A 22,392-nucleotide genomic window follows, 5' to 3' on the forward strand; every position below is an offset into this window, starting at 1 on the left:
TTAGGATAGGTAAAATATATTACACATATTGTCAGAGAAGTACATATCTTGGCAAAAGTATTGCATCTTTTGCGGAGAAAAAAGGGCAGCCTTTCAGAGGATTCGTTGAAATATTGTGATACTAACGCAGTACACCATCAATGCTTCAATGTCTGTATTAGGGCCAGGTACTAACGGAGTATACCATCAATGCTTTAATGTCAGTATTAGGGCCAGGTACTAATGGAGTATACCATCAATGCTTCAATGTCAGTACTGGGGCCAGGTACCAGTGCAATTGACCATCAATACTTCAATGTCAGACCCAGGTCCAGGTATTAGTCTATTGAATACTTCAATGTCAATATTAGGTCCGAGCACTAGTTAAGTATAAATGCTTTAATGCCAGTATTGTCCCCAGGTGCGTCTAGTGAAATGTTTCAATGACATAAGTAGGCCTATATACTCATGCAGTAGACCATCAATGCTTCCACGTCACTAATAAGGTCAATGTGCTCTTTTACTTGGCCATTACTTCCAAGAGGACTTTAATACTGAATTACCAATGTGTCTGATCCATGATAGTACATGCTTATTTCAGTGTACTGTTTCCACTCAGTACTTGGAGAAGGGGCCTGGTTCGTGTGGCAGTAACACTCGGTGTGGGTAGAAGGAGTGGTCCACTGAGTAGTGGAGCAGGTTTGTCAGACTTGACATGTACATGTCAGCAAACCGGGCCAGGCGTCGAGTGAAGTAAGTTGGATTGTGGTATGTCCGAAACAGACTGCCAAACCGTGGATTGAACACGCCTTTTGTGTAGTTTCTGCCACAGAAGTAAAATAGTGATTATTAAATTCAACTGATATTATGGAAATGTGAAATATTCATAACATTCAACTCATTGAAAAGAACACATGTTGCAATATACTGACTATGATAAACCAAACTCTAAGCATAGAAATTAACATTCACAAAGAGGTGATTATCAGAACACTGTTTGAAAGACATCTTCATGTTTACTGCAAACCATCAAGAAAGAGGAAAGGAAGTCAAACAGTCTTGCTAAATATATGGAACAAGTATTTTATTTTATTTGCAATGGGTAGAAGGTAGCCCAATGGAATGATGAAGTGAAACTTTGCTGCATTCTTCATTCCCGACATTACAATCTATTCCAAGCCTGGCCCCAGATGGTTTCAGACAGCCTCACCTGAGATCATCTCTCTCTTTCAGCCATGCCTGTATCACTTCTCTCTGTTCAGGGCTGTCCTGACACTGGGAAATAAACAATAATGTCAGTTGGGTTTCTCAAGATCCACACAACCATCAACCATTCAAAATCATCATAATTTTAGACTCTACTTCTATATGATTTCACATGTGAAGTACCACATAAATATGCTTTCACATAAACTTAATATCTCATATTCGTCCATTTGCTTTCTGGTGACATTCCAAAAGACAAATTTTCGAAAATATCAACTCTCCAAACCATACTACCAATATTTCCTGGATAGAATTGTTTCCTGAGAGTAGCGGTGTGAAAGAATATAACAATACTCATATGACAAGAATATCTCAACTTATTGTATATCAGACTGCAGGGAGATTGTCACCCTGACACAATATGATTTCTCACCTTGTGGTGCATTAGAATATAACAATACTCATATGAGAAGAATGTCTCAACTGATTGTATGTCAGACTGCAGGGAGATTGTCACTCCGACACAATATGATTTCTCACCTCATGGAATATAACTATACTCGTATGACAAGAATGTCTCAACTGATTGTATATCAGACTGCAGGGAGATTGTCACTCCGACACAATATGTTTTCTCACCTCGTGGTGTGAAAGAATATAACTATACTCGTATGACAAGAATATCTCAACTGATTGTATATCAGACTGCAGGGAGATTATCACCCTGACACAATATGATTTCTCACCTTGTGGTGCATTAGAATATAACAATACTCATATGACAAGAATGTCTCAACTGATTGTATGTCAGACTGCAGGGAGATTGTCACCCTGACACAGTATGATTTCTCACCTTGTGGTGCGTAAGAATATTACTATACTCGTATGACAAGAATGTCTCAACTGATTGTATATCAGGCTGCAGAGATTATCACTCCAAAACTGTATGTTTTCTCACCTTGTGGTGCATAAGAATATAACAACACTCATATGACCAGAATGTCTCAACTGATTGTATATCAGACTGCAAGGAGATTGTCACCCTGACACAGTATGATTTCTCACCTTGTGGTGCATAAGAATACAACAATACTCATATGACAAGAATGTCTCAACTGATTGTATATCACTCCAAAACTGTATGTTTTCTCACCTTGTGGTGCATAAGAATATAACTATACTCATATGACCAGAATGTTTCAACTGATTGTATATCAGACTGCAAGGAGATTGTAACCCTGACACAGTATGATTTCTCACCTTGTGGTGCATAAGAATATAACAATACTCATATGACAAGAATATCTAAACTGATTGTATATCAGACTGCAGGGAAATTGTCACGCCAACACTGTATGATTTCTCACCTAGCGGTGTGAAAGAATATAACAATACTCATATGACCAGAATATCTCAACTGATTGTACATAAGACTGTAGGGAGATTGTCACACCAACACTGTACGATATCTCACATACTGATGCATATAAAGGATATTACAATATTAATAGCATGTAAATTTTACATCAAATTGTATATGTATATCAGAATATATCCTTATCCCATCTCACACTATGCATTGATTCCTTCTCCTTTCCATACGTAAGTGGAATTGTGCGTGAAGTTTTAAGCATTTAAAACCATTTTGCCAAAACACATCACTGTAATTCCCATTGTGTGGCCTAAAGTCACCTCACACGACTTGATCACCTGCCTACCCCTACCACAGGCTAGAGGAGCCGTGATTCCGTGAAGTAGATAAGGGAGGGCTATGCCAATCTAGACTGTCATGTTTCCAAACCAACATAGTTAAATTTGATCCTTGATTCCTATATATATGTCAATGCAATAGAGTAACCCGTCTTGATGATACAGTATGTTAGGATGTAGGACAACTGTACAAGGCTATTCTGCATCATGCATCGTGGCCGTGGTCGTCAAACAGGCGGTAAACATTCAGCTGTTAAGAATGAAGCGGATAACAGATCCTCTTCCATTGATAGTGAAGTGATGGTCAATGATGAGGTTTTGAAAATAAACACAATAAGGGTCTGATCGCTTTGGTTTCATGGTTGACGATAGTACAGAATTCTTCAACGAAGCCTTGAAATACCGAACCATTGAATGCTTGACAGTTGCGAAGGCAGATTATATTTCAATCTCAGGAGCTAAAAGTACTGCTGACATTCTTAAGAGATAGAAAATATGCCCCTGATATCGATTTTGATGTCGACCCTCAGGAAAGGGGTGTCATTGTCGCTCAGATGTCAAGTGGAGGGAATCATGTCAATCCTGATGATAATTCGTAGACAATAAGTATCGATGTCGATCCTTAGAAGATTGGTATCAATGTCGATCTATTAATCAACCAGGTGAGGGCCCATTTGCATATCGTTGTCGAAACTGATGGCGCTCTTGGGGTGGTGTATAGCGATAGTAATAAGACATAGATTTGTAATCCGAATATGATGTGTATCGATCGTAATGGCCAAGCGATGGGTAACGGTCAGGCATGTGAAGGTATGGATCCAGAGAGGGAGGGGTATTGATACCAGCTTTGATGGCAATCCCTATAAACGTTACGTCAATCCCCTGCTGAATGTTGATAGGCATGGTGTTGTGGTTCTTGGTCAGCGCAACAGTCTTCGTCAGTACAATGTCGACCATGTTGATCTTGATGTATGGCATTCTGTGTCTTATCAGTCTGTATCGATGTAGATCTCTAGAATGTTGATCCCTCTAACATCGATCCCTCGAATGTAGAACCCTCACATGTCAATCCTGGTCAGAGGGGTGTGATCTATCTCTTCCTTTCTGTGAAGGGTGAAGACAAGGACGAAGTATGCTGGGGTCCATACTACAGGTGGAGTCTGGGGAGCACTAAATCATCTCATGGGGGAGCGAGAGATCACAGACAACTCTCAGCTGAGGGTTAGGGGTATGCTGGTAGGGTTGGTAGCAGTAGTTGTCGCGCTTGTTATGCTTGTCGTGAAGGAACTGTCTTTTGCCAAAACTGTACATATGTCTGTAGTTGAGCAAATATCGGCTTAGTAACAGGTGTGCAGGTGACAGTCAACTGTCATCGTCAACTGATAATGAAGTCAGGGTGATCATATGAGGTTGTATTAAGACTGTCCTAGATGTAAACTGTCTATCCATATTGCATTTCTGGCATTTGCGAAAGGCTTCTTCTGTCAAATGGGAAGTTTGCAGGTAGCGGTGAGCCAGAATCCAGGGCAATCACAACAGAGATCCTGAGGACCGGCTGGTGAATAAGAACGTCTGCATATCTTGCAGGACGGGCGTTTATCATGATAATTTCCCATAATTGGCCGTAAATGTTTATAAGATGTAAGAGGAAACCCTTTTAAAAAACACGAATCAATTCTCTACTTATTCAAAACACGTCCCTACACAATGGTGATGAGAAAGAGAGTGATGTGGCAGGGGTAGTCAGATGATAAAGTCGTGTAAGGTGACTTTAGGTCACACTCAGGGCACACATACACATGATGGTATATCATCTGGTGATGCAGCTTAGTATAGCTAGAAGACACACATACTCATGATGTTAGGATGATATCTCACCTGATGTTTTTCTATGAGTTGTTGTAGAGATACCAGCCACCTCACAGCTGACTTGTATGCAGGGTCGTTCTGCTGTTCAATCTCAGCCTGAAGTAAACATTAAATGTTATGCATTTCCTATTGTCTAGAAGCAGTTCTTGCTTTCCTGATTTATAGTGATAAATGGACAGTTTCACTGGGTTCTTAGCGTTTGTAATACTTTGCCCTGAGATGTTTCTGAGAGAGAAAGTATGGGTGTGACTGTAGCTATTTTTATATACCATCACAAGTGGGTTGAACTAAAGAAGCAAACACATCCTTGTTCACTGAGGGTCACACATCTCCATTCTATTACGAGATATCCCCTGGACTCCACAGCCACCGAAGCTTTGTTTCCGAAATGATGCCAACAGCTCCATTCCTCCTATCACTGACTTTCTCTCACCCATGAGTGTAGTTTGATTAGACAGCTGCATTTAGCGCACTGTCTGTTATTCAGATCATGCTCATAATGAAGCTATGGTTGCGAATGGATTCAGGGTTTGAATAACAGATGATACTTGGAAGTGTGACTAACATAATGTATGTTCAATACAATGTTGAGTATGTGAAACCTTCCAACTGAATTGAAATTTCAACTACATTATAGCGTACCTCCAGCTCAGGAATGATAGCACCAGTTCTCCAGCCATGGCGTAGTGAGGGATCCTGGATGTAGAGGAAATTATACCCAGTGAACTTCAAGCATCATTGAAATTATACATGTCTACAGACAGAACTGTGTTGGCAACATAGCAGCCCTGAAGTGTCAGCCTGCAAATAATCAAGTCTGGTCCAGACAACATGTGATGGGGACCTCTGTAATAACACTGACTCGCATTTGGAATCTGTGTAATACTTTTAGTTGATTTTAATTCAAGAAGTATAATACTGTATCACAATGTATTTCTCCCTGTACATGAAGTACTACAGAGTTCGCTCCCTTTATCCGCACTACTCACAGCAAGATCACTGTACACATGGTCACCAAAGTACAGAACCCTTGAGCCGTACCAGCCGGTCATCTGTGTCAGGAGGTAGAAGTTGCCCTGGTAAAAGAGATTGTGGTAAGTCACAGAATCAGCATCAAACATTGGAAATAACAACATTCAGTTCTTTGGTTGACCAGTAGTACATTCATTATCAGTACTTCAGACTGCAGACAACAAACATAAAGACAAGCTCCCTTGCCAGGTCAATGAAACTATGATGTTGATCTGGAGATACCTGCTGTTGCGTCCCAGTGTACTAAACCCTGCATCAGTGAACTAAACCCTGCATCATTACCATATTTTCTTGAGTAGAGTGTGCACATCTTTTTTCCAAAAAACACAGCGGTGTAGAGGCAGGTGCACATTATACAATATATAATGAGTTTTGATGTCTTTTCCCCAAACACAAAGACATTACCATGAGCATGTAACACCTGAAATACCATGTCAACAAATCCGTACTGAAGTATGCAAATTAATCATGTAGTAACACTGTCTGGTTTCAAAAATGTTCATTGTATATCTGGACTTATGTTTGTAACCAGCGTCCTACCATAGATCTGATTCCTACATATATAGTAAAGCTGCGATGAAAACAACAAAATATTGAAATATATTATTCCTGATAAAATAACAGTTTCAAATACAATTCTGACGATCATTGCATAAAACAAATGTAACTTATATTATTGGGTAATTTCTAACCAATTCATTGGTAGAGTGGGAGAAAACGGGTGTACAACTGATTGCTCTTACTGGCTTACTAGTTTACAATGGTTTACAACAAATGCACACGATAATCTTAATGTCTGCATATAAAACAATACCTAGTAGAACAGGAAATACAATTTAAACAGTAAATCATCTTGTCTAGTTATATTTTGTTGGTTATCACCTGTTTGTTTACCTGAATTCGCCGATGGGAAAATGTAATATTTTTAAGTGCATAAAACTCGAAAGATTTTGCTTTTTAAAATAACGAATCCCCTAGAGGGGGGCTGCACACTTTAGTCAAGAAATATGATACTGTCTTACAGACTTCGATGATCTGGAGATATCTTCTGATTATATCCTGGTGAACTAATCCGTGCATCATTGCTGTCTTATTGACTGAGACGATCAGATAATGATCTATAGTTACCATATTCAACGTAATAATCGCCCAGGGGGCTCTCGAAATTAGAAGTAGGGGGCTCTTATTAGAATATTATTTTCCTGAAAAAAACAGACTAGAATTTAATTGCCCATAATTAAGGGTGCATATAACACTTGAGTGCATATTGTATGCTTATAAATAAGTCTTGTGAACATTGATCAATCGGAAGGGGTGCTAATTGGGATTGTTCACTAGCCAATATATTAGCAAATACCGGCGTGGGCACTTGTTAGAGCGGGGTGCTTATTACGTTGAATACAGTATCTGCTGTTTATATCCAGAGGGAGCCAAGCCATGTGGTCAACATGTACCTGTTGATAAACTTTGCCTTTCTCCAGTGTCTGAACCCGGTCCCAGGATTGGCTGAACAAGGCTGGATCGTAGGTGCGGAATGGCCTGAAAGAACATGTGTGAAGCTGTCCATAAAATACTGTCCAAGGCCACCAGCTTAACATTGAACCTGTGAAGATTCGGGGTAGAATAAATCTTCAGCAACCCATGCTTGCTGTAAAAAGTGACCATGCTTGTCGTAAGAGGTGACGAACGGGATTGGGTGGCCATTCGCTGACTTGGTTGATGCATGTCATCGATCCCAATTGCGTGGATTGATGTTCATGATGTCAATCACTTTTACAAACCTGTAGAGGTTATGAATTCTCTGATGAAATCCTCCTTGGGGCACTTATTGCATTTTCCTTGCTCAAGAAAATCTACATGACATAGTTGTGACCATTTTCCTTAATAAAAAATGTTACCACACAAAAAACTTCGTTTTTGTATGATATACGACCACCCTTACGGGGCCTCACCCCCCACGGCGCCTCACGCCAGGGGGAGCAACTTTCACCCAAATCACTTTCCATATGTCAAATGCTGACGGAATGTGGGGAAGTGGGTGGCCGTGCCCCAAGGAGGATTTCATCAGAGAATTCATAACCTCTACAGGTTTGTAAAATTCTCTTTAAGATTAAATCCTCCTTGGGGCACTTATTGCATCAAGACAGACTCCCAAAGATAATCGAGGAAGTGGCATCCATCAGCAACAGGCGTAAATAAATACATCGTATTTGATTATTCAACAGAATAAAATATTGAGTTCAATAAATGGAACCAACCTTATCGTGAGGCACCACCGTCGAAAGGCGGGGGCTAGAGACAGGGCGTGGTCGACCATATATTATGATAAAGCCTGTTTTTGCGGCTTGTTTTCATAAGTTGAGAACTCGAAACACCCCCCAACCCCCCCCCCCCCCCCCCCCACACTTTTTTTGAACAAGTGATATAGGGGCGTAGATCACGAGACTATAACCTGCGCTGAGCTAGGCCAGAGGGTCCCCAAGGATCGAAGGAGTGCGTGTGCAAAATACGAGTATTATCGAGTAGTAAGGACTGATATTTATCGACCGCAGAAGATAAAATCCAGACCATTACTGAGCAGTATAACCGGAGGACTGTCTAAAATTTCGAATGCTCAATCGGCTAGAGATTAGAACTTTGCCCAGTTCAGAGAACTGACTGACCAAACCGACCACGCTCGCTTGAGTGTTTGTCGAGTTGGTAATGCTTGATGAACGTGCTCGGCTGGCTCCAAACAGCCGTGGAACAGATCTCCTCAATGGGCAGAGCCGTGGCGTACGCTTGTGACGTAGCCACTGCTCTAACCGAATGAGCCTTCAACCTGGTAGGGGGGTCCCTGCCTGTAAGCGTATACGCTGTACAAATGGTTGAAACTATCCACCTCAAGGTAGATTGTTTGCTCGCAGGTGAGCCAGCCTTCCCACCGCCGTAACAGCAAAATAGTTGGTTATCCTTACGGATACCCATGGTTCTGCTGATATAGGCCTTGAGGGTCCTGCGGACATCCAAGACATGTCTTGCAGTGGTCCCCAATGAGGAAGGCTGTGAAAGAGCAGGTAGCTCAATAGGAGCCGTTCACGTGGAAGGCGTGTGCGACGGTAAGAGTCCGGTAGTCGAAAACTGACTCTGCCCCGGTGGAAGACAGTTATTTCGGGATCGGCTGACACACCACAAGGAACGCCGTCTTCCAGCTCAACAGCTGAAGAGAGAGACAACAGATCTCGAAAGGAAGGACGGGACAGCCAATCAAGAACGATTGACAAGTCCCAAGGGGGACTGATCCGCCGGACTGGCGGTCGGATCCTGTCCACACCTGCTAAAAAGCGCTGCACTAATTGGTGTGCACCCAGAAGTGCCCCGTCGACAGGGACGTGAAAAGCTGCGATAGCTGTAGAGTACCCTCGGACTGTTGATGCGGCCAGGCCGTCATCTAGTCGCGACTGGAGGAACTCAAGCACGGCTACGAGATCTGCAGAAAAAAATCTGCAATCCCTCTATCGACACACCAGCGCGCATAGCAGGCCTATCTATCCTCGTACTGAACGTTTGTCGAATCCCTCCGCGAAGCCAGTATTGTGTCTGCAACTCGTGCAGGAATACCGCTCTTCTGGGGGCGATTCCTGACACTGGCCAAGCCACCCATTGAATCCTGGGATTCGGGTGGAGGGCCCCGTTCTGGGATAGGAGGTCCGGTCGTAAAGGTAATATAACAGGAGGCTGAGCCAGAAACCTGAGTATTACTGGAAACCAACTCTGCACCGACTAAAGAGGTCCCAGGAGCACAATTAGTCGCGCAGGCTGAGTGCCTAGCTGAGACAGGTCCTTGGAAATCAGAGGTACTGGGGGGAAATGCCCACAGAACCGTCCGTACAAACTAGCTGGAAGGCGTCCGGTGCCACTGACCTCGGGTCGGTGACTCGGGAGCAGAACGTTGGTGTCTGGTGGTTCACCCCAGATGCAAACAGATCCACCTGTAACGACCTGTATAATAGGGAGAAAATCCCGAAGATCCCCGGGTCGAGCCTCCACTCGTGAGGAGCGAGGATCCGGCGAGACAGAGCGTCCGCACGGACGTTGTCCACCCCCAGGAGATAAACAGGTAGCACCCTGATATCGTGAGAGTCGCACCATAGTAGGAACTGCCACGTCTCTTGTCGAAGCGACAGAGACGCTGTTCCCCCCTACTTCCGGATGAAAGTCATCGCCGTTTGGTTGTCAATCTCTAGACGAACCACTTGGCCACGAAGAAGATCCGGGAAGCGTTGGAACACCAACCTGACCGCTCTCAGTTCTAGCACATTGATATGCAGTTTGATCTCCTGCTAAGACCATAGTCCCGAGGCAGTGTGACAATTCAGAACGCCTCCCCAGCCGGAGAGTGACGCGTCTGTTTGAACTGTGAGAGACGGAACGGGAGTGTCGAGGGGGAGCCCCCGGGACAGATTCCTGACCTCGGTCCAGCACCCTCGGTCCGGAAGGTGTGTAATGAGCCACTACGGAGTCTCGAACACAGTCTCGTGATCTTCCGAGTTCGCCCGAAGTCAACGGAGTGCTTGTTGAATGGGACTCATTCTCAAGCGCGCCCGCCCGACCACATCCACTGTCGCCGCCATGTTGCCCAGTAACTGGAGCCATGTACGAGCTGTGTGACTTGCGCTTAAGGAACTTGATATCTTGTGACAGAGATACACGTCCTCTCACCGTGTTGAAATTAGCCCCTTGGAAGACTAGATTCTGAGTGGGGCTCAGATCTGACTTCATGAGATTGACTATCCACCCTAGAGTGATCAGAATGTCTATCACGTCTTGTGTAGCTATCTGACTCAGGGATTGCGATAGAGTTCTTAGTAACCAGTCGACGAGGTACGGATGGCAGAACCGACCTTTCGACCTGGCCACTTGGGCAGGAAACAACATCAGCTTGGTGAACACCCTCGGGGACGTGGAGATCCCGAATGGTAGAACCCTGAACTGATAACACCTCCCGTTGAAAGAAAACCTCAGGTATTTCTTGAACTCAGGGTGTATGGGTATGTGGAGATAGGCGTATTTTAAGTCTATTGACGTTAGCCATTCTCCTGTCTCGACAGCTGAGATCACTGTTTGGTGACTAGGAAATAAGTCGAGTAGAAGCCCTCGCTTTCCTGTCCCTCGGGACCCGGTCGGATCGCAGCTTTCACAAGAAGTGCGTCGACCTCGGCACGGAGGAATTCCGCCTTCTCTCGGGTAGCTGGCACCGTGTGTGCTTTATCCCGGAGAAAGGGGGGAGGATGATGTTTCCACCGAGGCAAATGTCCATCCCTTAAAGTGGACGGGGTCCGGGGATTGCGATGTAACTGTCTCCCATTCCTTCAGGAATAGAGCCAGTCGGCCGCCTCCGGGGACATCCGGCTTGAGGCAGTGGACCCCGGCTGTCGGCAGTTCGATAACTTGCGACTGTGGGGCCACCCGGGGCTCTTCGGGCGCTAATGGGAACCCGATGGGTTCCGAGCCCCGCGAAAAAGCTGTTGGCCTCTCTTGCTCCTCCCGTCGCCCTTATCTGAAGGAAGTGGCTGCTTCCAAGCAGGTGTGGACTTCTGACCCGGTGCGTCAGCGTAGGAGGGGTCAAGTGGAGAGGCCCACTTACGCGGTTTTTACGCTTGGTACCTACAAACAAGGCCTTAGAGTCTTTGATGGAAGTATACAATTGAGCGGCCTCTCGGAACACCTGCTGAGCCCCAGGGAAGTGGGTGGCACCCATCTTATAAGGCAAAGCAAGTAGGTCTTGGCATGTGGAAGTTGAGTATTTATAAACCGACATCCACACCCTGTGCATGCCCATAACAGCGCACATCATGTACGAGGCACAGCTACGAATAGCGTCCCGCGCAAGATGACTGAACTTCCGTTAGTTGCGCGGTCAACTCCATAGAGTCGGCCGGCCCCTCTCCCGCTAACTCCCTCTGTACAGCTGACAGATACGCGGGGTGTGCGGACACACGGAGCTGGTGGCATGCATTATGATATTGCTCCTCGAAGCATATGTAAGCAGCCTTCAACCGACAGCCCTGCTTGACCTTAGTCAAGTTGGGGGTCTCCGACTCTGGCATGGGCGCAGCCACCTGAGGCAGTACCTGGACATTTATCCTGTCCCGCACATGCCACTGCACCCGGCCCGAAGCCGAGTCCCGGTGCCGAGGTGCCGGGGATTCAAGGGAACCCAACTGGGACTAGGCTAGGTATCCACTAGTGGAAGCCTCGGCCTCGGAAGAGGCGTCTGGCTCCGCTAGGGAAAATTGTGCGCCGGTAGTGCACGGGCCGGCGCCCGCCACCCCTCCGCAGGGGAGCGACCTCGAGCCGGAGCCGAAGCTCGGTCGCGGATCGTCCCGGAGACCAGGGGAACTCACCTGGCTCCGGGCTAGGTATCCACTAGTGGAAGCCTCGGCCTCGGAAGAGGCGTCTGGCTCCGCTAGGGAAAATTGTGCATCGGTAGTGCACGGGCCGGCGCCCGCCACCCCTCCACTGGGGAGCGACCTCGAGCCGGAGCCGAAGCCCGGTCTCGGATCTTCCCCGAGACCAAGTGGTCTGCCTCGGTCGACGCCGGGCCTCAATCATGGACGCCATCTGCGACTTAAGTAACACAGAAAAGTCTGCCAAAGACAGTGCAGGAGAGGGTGCAGTGCTTACTACGGGGACCCTCGAGCCTTCTCCCCGGGCCGGGGGAGACAGTCTCGGCAGTTTTTTTACCCTTTTTAGATGGGCAGGGGGGGTGGGGGGGGAAAGAGGTCTCAGCAGATCTGATATCTACCCCCGCCTTTAATAGACCTCTTTAAGGTGGAGCAAGTCAACTTGTCTCTTTTGGGGGGCCCGGGGGGTTCAAGGCAATGCCTGTCTTCCTCCAGACATTTAAGGCAGCGTTCGTGCCTGTCTTATAACAACCTGTACACAGTTTGAAGGTCTTTGTAAAAAAGACAGTAATTTCTGAGGTGGGCGGGAAGGGTATTAAAGTGTATCAGTGCGATATAAAGATCGGAAAGATACGTGCATACATTGTGAAACTAGAAGCAAAGGCGTAATGTAGAATGCGATTTGTAACGCGATACTAATAGCCAATGTCGTAGTATAATTATAACACCAAAGGGGGCATGTTACTCGCGAAGGTGTAAAAACCCGTAAAAAAGGTAAGTGTAGTTTATAATTTAACACACGACCTTGGGTTTTTGTAAAGGAAAAAATTGAAGACCAATGCTGTATGATATAACAAAACCCAAAGCCGTTTCTAATGGTCTTGGTGTTACATGTATCAGCCCGTGGAACTACAATATGGACGCCATTACGGCCATTTGAATTCAAAGGTACCGTGCACGTGGCGTATAATTACAACTCTATAACTTTACAATGCGAGGTATTACACCTTTGCAATGAAAGAAATGTACCATACATACAGTTTGGTCAGCCATGGTTCTTGTGGAACGATAGTTTCTCTTATTTTGTCTTGTGTGAAAAATCAGCACGTCTGTCTCTTACAGATGACATAAGGAAAGTGATTTGGGTGAGAGTTGCTCCCCCTGGCGTGGGGGGTGAGGCCCCGTAAGGGTGGTCGTATATCATACAAAGCGAAGTTTTTTGTGTGTTAACATTTTTTATTAAGGAAAATGGTTACAACTATGTCATGTAGATTTTCTTGAGCAAGGAAAATGCAATAAGTGCCCCAAGGAGGATATAATCTGAAAGAGAATGTATTTTCTGGTCCAGACTCAATTCATTACAGACCACTGTCATATAGCTGGAATAATGCTGAGTGCGGCGTTAAGCAACAAACAGTTTAACACACGTGTCGCTAACACGAGATGTGGTCCAGTGTCTGGATGCATTTGGACTGAGATGACTCGAAAAGCTGCATTTATGTGGTCCTACGTGCCCCATGCATTTCATGCTTATTTTTCATTCTGAATGTAACAATAACTTCAAGTGCAAAGTGTATTTAAAAAAATACGTCACAACCCTGGACATATTTTCTTTGTACTTGCAATTGCAAGACTTACATGTACATGAATCAAAATATAAACTAGTTTGTGAAAACAAGACCTTATTTGAAATCAAAAGGCAAGACAAAGACAGTTGATTGGTAAACCAGTTAAGTTATTAAGTGAGATCAAACTAAAATTGTTTTTCCTTAACATGCCAAACTTTTAGGTAAATTTATTTCTCAACTGAGATCACACACCAGGTACTCGAATCTGGATAAGGCTTGGAAACACGGGTACTTGAGTCCATTTCCTTCTAACCTTTAGAGCGCTACTCAATCATCATGAAGCCCTCAGATGTTGATGGACAGAGGTAATCAAGATAAGTAAAATATCGGATTTTAATGAGAATGAATAATAATATGCATACATGTCTAGCTCTCATTCAACACAATGTATGCATGTAGCACATGCAGTTATTACACAAGTCCATCGAAAGGTGATTCAACATTCAACTGACATTTCCTTATCTCCCATGTGAGTACACAAACTGATAGACACTAGATTCTTCCCCTTTCTCACTCCCATGGCAAACCTACACATTTCTAGGAAACAATGTCGACAGCTGTTCACTTACCGAGAAGCTTCATTGAAAAACTTTGGCTTTCTAGCATTTGTGATAATGACATCAAACAGGTCCTGCCAGTCTGGTCCAATCATGTATGACATGCCACCATGTCTGGAACACACAAAATAACTTAATTACACCACATTGCTATAAAATATGATTTGATTAGGAACAGTTGTAAAGTTTGATGTTGGATAAACACCTTAATTCCCCAAGTTTAGGGGTTTGGGAATTAATGGCCCTGCAAGTTTTCCATCCAACAAAATCAACCTACCTGATTTCTCGATGTTTTATGTTGTAACGAAACAAAGCAAAAACTATATTTCATGAATCCAATTTTCACCATGAGATCATTATCATTGTCAGGGCAAGTTTACAGAAAAAGCAAGCAAGCATCACTGCTAATGTAACAGGATTTGCCAGGCATATGAAGTTAGGTGTTGTCATTAAATACATTTGGCCTTTCCACAAAGTAGAGTTTTGCCATTGCTGTCTTCATGAGAAAGTGTTTTAGAGTATTACAAGGACTTCACAACATTTTCAGAATTAAGTTGTTTGGTGGGGTGGGGAGATATGTCTCAAAACTTAAGGAATTAACTTGTTTATCCTACATTGAACTTTTCAACTGGTCCCTTAGGGCAGGTCTTGCATAAGTCGTCAGCGTTAGAAATAGGCACTAGGCAAATTGCCCAATAGTTAAGGTATCATGACAAGTAGAAATGTGCCATTATCATGGGTTTGGCTATATGTTATCATTATAAGGACGAGTGGATTAAACATGTTTGTTTCTACTCGTTGGTCAGATGTTTCCAGGCATACAAAGCACCTGTTTTCCCCATTGACTGCTTCCTAACAGAGACTTACATGAAGGGGAAGCCACTGTTGGTGATGAGGAAGAGTTTTTTTACCAGCACCAGACAGTCCCTCCAACATCAGCTTGGTTTCATTGCCCTTCTGTAAGGTTGTTTCTGAAAACAAACAACACACACATGAGCATATAGCAGCATGCTTGTCAACTGAGGTGCATCATCTCCAGTTGTGGCAACACCTGCTGATAGTAAAGTTAAGAATCTGCAGGCTTAAGGGAAGTGGGTACACCTTCTATATGTTTGTATGTATGGCTTGGATGCTGTTTAATGCCTCACTAAGCCATGCTCCAGCAGTATGGTGGCAGCCTGTGAATAACACAGTCTGACAAAGACAAACCAGTGATTGATATTAAGAACAATGTCCCATCAGGGTATGATGGCAAACATTCAACCAAATCACCAAACCCAACCACTCATTGATGAGTCTATTTGAACAGCAATATTGTTGCCAGTAAATGTTCAAGGATAGACCAGGCAAACAAGTGGTTGATAGCATGAACACCACATTAAGTTAGGAAACAATAGTCACATGTGCTGCAAGTGAATGTGCAGAAGTAAAGGTCAGGTGACCGTGTACCATAGTTGCCCAGTTCTGCCCTTCAGTCTCCATGTGTCTCTGACTCTCACTTCTTGTGTCACACACAACACTCTCAGAAGTCGGACGAGGCATTTAGGAGATTGTATTACACTCCTGGGGTTTAATTAGGATGGGAGAAACATGATGATGTGTCACGTTTAACATATATAGGGCCGAGTTGGACATCTCTATTCCTCAGAGGGTTGGGCCCCTGCCCCTCCACCACCACCACAACCCTCCCCGCCCCCACCACCACCACAACCCTCCCTGCCACTACCACCACCACAACCCTCCCCGCCGTTACCACCACCACAACCCTCCCCGCCCCCACCACCACCACAACCCTCCCCGCCCCCACCACCACCACAACCCTCCCCGCCACTACCACCACCACAACCCTCCCCGCCGTTACCACCACCACAACCCTCCCCGCCCCCACCACCACCACAACCCTCCCCGCCACTACCACCACCACAACCCTCCCCGCCGTTACCACCACCACAACCCTCCCCGCCCCCACCACCACCACAACCCTCCCCGCCCCCACCACCACCACAACCCTCCCCGCCACCACCACCACCACAACCCTCCCCGCCGTTACCACCACCACAACCCTCCCCGCTACCACCACCACCACCACCACCACAACCCTCCCCGTCCCCATCACCACCACAACCCTCCCCGCCACCACCACCACCACAACCCTCCCCGCCGTTACCACCACCACAACCCTCCCCGCTACCACCACCACCACAACCCTCCCCACCACCACCACCACCACCACAACCCTCCCCGCCACCACCACCACCACAACCCTCCCCGCCCTCACCACCACCACAACCCTCCCCGCCACCACCACCACCACCACAACCCTCCCCGCCCCCACCACCACCACAACCCTCCCCGCCCCCACCACCACCACAACCCTCCCCGCCACTACCACCACCACAACCCTCCCGCCCCCACCACCACCACAACCCTCCCGCCCCCACCACCACCACAACCCTCCCCGCTACCACCACCACCACAACCCTCCCCGCCACCACCACCACCACAACCCTCCCCGCCACCACCACCACCACAACCCTCCCCGCTACCACCACCACCACAACCCTCCCCGCCGTTACCACCACCACAACCCTCCCCGCCACCACCACCACCACAACCCTCCCCGCCAACACCACCACCACAACCCTCCCCGCCACTAGCACCACCACAACCCTCCCCGCTACCACCACCACCACAGCCCTCCCCGCCACCACCACCACAACCTCCCCGCCACCACCTCCACAACCCTCCCTGCCACCACCACCACCACCACAACCCTCCGCGCCACCACCACCACCACAACCCTCCCCGCCACCACCACCACCACAACCCTTCCCGCCACCACAACCCTCCCCGCCACTACCACCACCACAACCCTCCCGCCACCACCACCACCACAACCCTCCCGCCGTTACCACCACCACAACCCTCCCCGCCACCACCACCACCACAACCCTCCGCGCCACCACCACCACCACAGCCCTCCCCGCCACCACCACCACAACCCTCCCCGCCAACACCACCACCACAACCCTCCCCGCCACCACCACCACCACAACCCTCCCCACCACCACCAGCACAACCCTCCCCGCCATCGCCACCACCACAACCCTCCCCGCCACCACCACCACCACAACCCTCCCCGCCACCACCACCACCACAACCCTCCCCGCCCCAATGTCACCTGAAATTGTTGAAATTCCAACAGTCTGCCTTTATGACAATCATTCACCACTGGAAACCTATCTACTCTGGACTCCCAAGGATGCACTGTCCCAGCACTCACCAAGGTTCTCCATGATCTTCTGATGGAGCAGCCCAGAGGAGTGGACACCCTGGACAGCATTCTGTGACAGAGACGGAACACAGCCAGGTAACCTCTACAATCTGCAGTACGAGAGACGGCCAGATACACTAGTATCTTCCAGCAAGACCAACTATGGCTGCTGTCCAGGTACAGTGTTATCATGGATGGAGTCAAATGTTCAATTGGGGAGCATCCACAAGAGTGAGTGAGCAAGTTGGGTTCATTTTTCATTTACCTCACGGCTTTTTAATTGATGCAGGTCTTAGCTGTTTACCATGATGCAAAATACAACAACATGAGTATGCTGACAAACCAGGGCTCATAGCCAGCGAAAATCCGGGATTTGAAGCTGGGATTCAAGGATTCTTGTTCATGTAGGTGGCACAACACATCATAGTTAAGTGTGGCCCCATTTGGAAAGAAGAGTTAGCATACATGACAGGCAGTTTGAGTCCTGTATTCATCAATACATTTAATCAATAGTCTTCCATGACTGCAATCTCCAGTTCCTGTTGTTGTGTGTATCATCTACCATCCCAGCCAATACAGATTTATTGTGCCATATGGGACACTTCCTTTTGAAGCAATTAAAACGACTTAACATAAGCATGATAAGTGCACTGTTGATCAATGCAAAGTACACTGATCAGTTTAACAAATTGTTGGTGTCATGTGTAGAAAAGAAGTAAAATGTGTTTCTCGACCTTAATGAAATGAATCACCATGTACACAGTGATCATGTCTAGGCATGTCTAAGCAAATGATGTTGCATCACTTTACATTACCAGGGATTTATCTGGACCTATTTATTAGGTCTCAAGTTTGCAGGAACATAACATTATAAAATTCCCAAATTGGAATTACAAATTTCCTAATTCATCTTAATATAAATAACTAAAATTACTGAGGGAACTTGTATTTCACTGATAACAAGACCAAAAAGGAGGAAGATCATCATCATCATCATCATCATCATCATCATCATCATTGCTTTGAATGTAAAATCAAGATACAAGAACATCTGGATTTAAGAAAAGAAGAACTGGAACAAATAACACTTTTTTCCCAATTTGCCTGCCAGAGGGGCGCTTAGTTAAAATCTTGTAACAATCCCTGCATTATGACAAAGGTAGAAAGGGTTTTACTTTATGTCTATGTAGCAGATGTATCAACAGTCATGTATGAGGGGCAGGTAAGCCATAATTGATCCTAGCCCATGGCTGTTCGCTAAATACAACAGACAGATATCACCAGTACTTACCCTCACATCATAGAACACATACTCAGGTTCATACGTGATGTTGTTTTGTACAAAATACTGAAAAGAAGGTGAGATGGGCCACAACATTAGGATAAATTAATAAAATTATGTAACAAAAAATATGACAAAAATAATTTTAACAAGAGCATCAGGGTTATAATATTCATTTTATTTTTATTCTTTGTTTTCAGTTAATATACTAAGCGTCATCAAATGAAACACTCCCATCAGTACTGTCAAAACAATATGCTACAGAAACATTTAAGATTTTGTTTCTATCCAATTGCAACAAATACAATTCTACATACAGCATCTCATGTGGGAGTCCTCATTTAATTTACAAAGTCACTCTGCAAGAAATGTTTAGAGCGAAACATTACTGCCACCATATTTTTAAATACCATTGGTCACTTTTCATGCAACCAGATGGTTTTGTCAGAAGACATCTAATGGTGGAGGAAAAGATGAACCATGCTCACAACCCAGTGTAGGCTGTACGAACCTCTGTGATATTGGATATGAGAGTAACTTCAGGCAGGGCAAACAGATCCACAAGTTGATGCATGGGACCCTGGAACACAGGAAACCAAAGTCAGGATTGTGAGCATTGTGTTATAACATGATATAATGATAAAGCCAAAGCTATAAGTAGGTAAAGATACTGAGTGTCAACATTTAAGCAATCAGTAAATTTAAACAAGACAATGCACAATGTCCAGTTATTGATAAAAATTAATTCTGGACAAATAAATCAAAGAAGTTTAACTAGCAATGAGGTCTATCAGCATATTCAACAAGTTGCAGAATGTCCAAGTACAGATTTCACATGTTGGTATATGTTGTATGTCAATGAATCAGGGTTCCATGTGAAGAACTTGATCTTACTTGCACCAGTTGTATGTTGACATGAAAACCAAGTTGCACCAAACAAAACCAGGTTGCACCCAAGTCTGATAAATGTATCAAAGTTGAAACACAGGCTGGTCTGCTGCCAGTGTCGCAAAACTTAATGACCCATCGCAGTAAGATGTTATAGGAACATGTGCACATAAGTACTAACATGTTGATGATGCCAAGCTTAAGACAGGCATTAGTGATGTAGTATGGCATATAAACTTTAGAGGCAATGTGTGTGTACAAAGATGGATTTTGTTTGGACAAGTAAGGGTTTGTCAGACACAAAATTAATTTAAAATTTGACGTGCACTTGGTGCGCATAGACATAAATATTAGGTTGCATTTTTCAATACTAGGTTGCGCTGGTGCATGTTTTATATAGCTAAATCGAGCCCTGAATAAAAGTTTTCACATACTTGCAGGGTTAGAAATTTATTGATAATTTCACTTGTCTGACACAAATTACATGCCAGAGAGTTGCAATCTAAAAGTGGCGGTCCAAAATGAAATGTCATAAGTCCTTCATGCGTGTTATTAGTCTTCCTGCATGTTACTAGTCTCGGACTAGCAGACTTATGGTAATGTAAAACCCAGGCTAGTATACCAAAGCATGTCATGAACGTGTCTTATACATAATTTAAGTTTCTAGTAAGGCCTTCCAAAACAGAACTAATAAAACAGTATCAAAAGTTCAAAGTGATACTCAAATAGGCAAAGTCAATAATATCAAGTCAACATGTTGGAAGTGTTCACACATGAACAACTCAAACTGGAGCAACAAGGAGGAAAATATGATTCACAATTTCAATGAAAATCCGTTGTAGAACTATTGTAACGGAAACATTAATTTGCAACATCAATTTTCCAACTTTATGTTGCCACACGTATTTCAGACTGTTCCCTATAGCTAGCAGCATCTGACTTGAGGACAGAGGAAGCTGTACATACTGTTCCATAGAATGTGTTCATCTTCTCCAGGGAGACATGCGTCCCCTCATTGGTTGCCTTCACCTCCACATCAGACACAGTCTGCATGCCCCTGTAACACACGGCAAGATGGCCTTAAACAACTAAAAAATTACTGGTCTGGGACCTAGACCTGCTCAAAGTCTCCAGTCATCATGCATGCCCCTGTAACACACGGCAAGATGGCCTCAAACAACTAAAGGTTTACTGGTCTGGGACCTAGACCTGCTCAAAGTCTCCAGCCATCATGCATGCCCCTGTAACACACGGCAAGATGGCCTTAAACAATTAAAGGTTTACTAGTCTAGGGACCTAGACCTGCTCAAAGTCTCCAGCCATCATGCATGCCCCTGGAACACACGGCAAGATGGCCTTAAACAGCTAAAGGTTTACTAGTCTAGGGACCTAGACCTGCTCAAAGTCTCCAGCCATCATGCATGCCCCTGTAACACACGGCAAGATGACCTCAAACAACTAAATGTTTACTGGTCTGGGACCTAGACCTGCTCAAAGTCTCCAGCCATCATGCATGCCCCTGTAACACACGGCAAGATGACCTCAAACAACTAAATGTTTACTGGTCTGGGACCTAGACCTGTGTCCACTTGCACAAAGCGATCTTAGCGCTACAATTATTGTAAATCCTTAAGATCGCGATCTTAGGCTTCGGTTACAATCGTCATCCACTTGCACAAAGCGATTGTAGGCTAAGATCATTGTAAGCTACAATCGAAACTTACAATTGGTCCGAACCAATCTTAAGTAGCTAAGATCGTTGTAGTCCCTGAATAAACTTGACAAAATGGCGTGCAAGGCTTAGTCTGTTTCACATAAATAATCTGCTTTACGTTCAAACATTGCCTCTCTTTTTTTCTAAACTTTATCATTCGAATCGACACTTTAACAACATGAAGAACGCACACAGATTTAACGTCAGAAATATCGTTAATTACCATAGTTAAATACGTAACTATCGAGTCGATAGCTAAAAGGAATATTCCCATCCGACTCAATACTGAAAGAAATGTAAAACAACATACCTTTTCGCTAAACAAGGGAAGGATATAAATGTAAGTCGTCCCGCAAGCGATTTGCAACGTCCGTGACCTTTTCGATAAATCAAGGGCAGCTAATCTTAGTTTATACTCTAGATGGGAGTGGTTTCCCTTTGTATAAGCCCGTAGAGTACAATCTACCTTACCCAGTGTATCAATGTTGTTGAATCGCTGAGCTTCCCCTATATATTTTTTGGGTCATATTCGTGTCAGTTATTTTGTCGTAAGTTTATCATGAAATTAATCTACAAATAAATACAAGCTGAAGAACAAATAATACATGTTTAAATCTAAAATCAAATTGGACGGGGACGAGCGGTTAATCAGAGTTTAAAAGAAACAAATACAAGTATTCATCAAACAAGCAAATATACATGATGAAACATTTGATTTTTTTTGCAAAATATCCCATAAATAGCAAAAATAAAATTCACATTTTAAATCTTTTATTTTTTTTAATTAATACCTAGGGAATATATATTAACAATTGCTTTCTCGAAACATTACTCATTATTCTTATTTCCCGTCTATGCGTTTTTGAA

General features: G+C 44.7%; 1 pseudogene; it reads right to left on the bottom strand.

The window, feature by feature from the left end:
- Nucleotides 1-264: 264 nt before the first annotated feature.
- On the bottom strand, nt 265-20,887 carry LOC124118089 (annotated as a pseudogene).
- Between the last annotated feature and the right edge of the window lie 1,505 nt (nt 20,888-22,392).

The sequence above is a fragment of the Haliotis rufescens genome, unplaced genomic scaffold (assembly GCF_023055435.1).
Source record: "Haliotis rufescens isolate VD_foot unplaced genomic scaffold, xgHalRufe1.0.p SCAF_9, whole genome shotgun sequence".
In the NCBI taxonomy this organism is placed as follows: Eukaryota; Metazoa; Mollusca; class Gastropoda; order Lepetellida; family Haliotidae; genus Haliotis; species Haliotis rufescens.